This window comes from Microcebus murinus, chromosome 27 (assembly GCF_040939455.1).
Source record: "Microcebus murinus isolate Inina chromosome 27, M.murinus_Inina_mat1.0, whole genome shotgun sequence".
Classification (NCBI taxonomy): domain Eukaryota; kingdom Metazoa; phylum Chordata; class Mammalia; order Primates; family Cheirogaleidae; genus Microcebus; species Microcebus murinus.
In genome coordinates this window covers 88443-88793 of record NC_134130.1, presented here as the reverse complement: position 1 = coordinate 88793, position 351 = coordinate 88443, and the positions used below count along the sequence as shown (strand labels likewise).

General features: G+C 66.7%; 1 protein-coding gene across 2 annotated transcripts in view; it reads right to left on the bottom strand.

Annotated features, from left to right (window-relative positions):
- PRDX2 (peroxiredoxin 2) overlaps positions 1–351 on the bottom strand; it is a 146627-nt gene that overhangs the window by 80424 nt on the left and 65852 nt on the right. The window lies entirely within an intron of this gene.

The window sequence follows — 351 nt, the reverse complement described above, 5'->3', positions numbered from 1 at the left end:
GGCCCCGCCCCCCGCCTCCGCGCACGTGCGGGCCGCGCGCGCTGCTGGCCCCGCCTTCTCTGAGAACTTGCGCGCGCAGCGGGGCGGGGCCGGCCGTTAAGCGGCGGTTTGGGAGTCCCGGGGCTGCGCGCGCAGCCGGCACCGCCGGGGGAATAAGCGCGAGGGCTCGGAGCGCGCGTGTGCGCATGTGTGAGGCTCCAGGGTCCAGCACCGCGTCCTGGTTGGGGCGATCCGGAAGAGTTCTGTGTACACTCTGGACGTCTCAGTTCATCCGCTCTGCCTTGGGAAATCCTTCCAACAAGAAATTGTGACCCTGATTACGACCTATGGCTTTCTGTCGTCCTTATATAA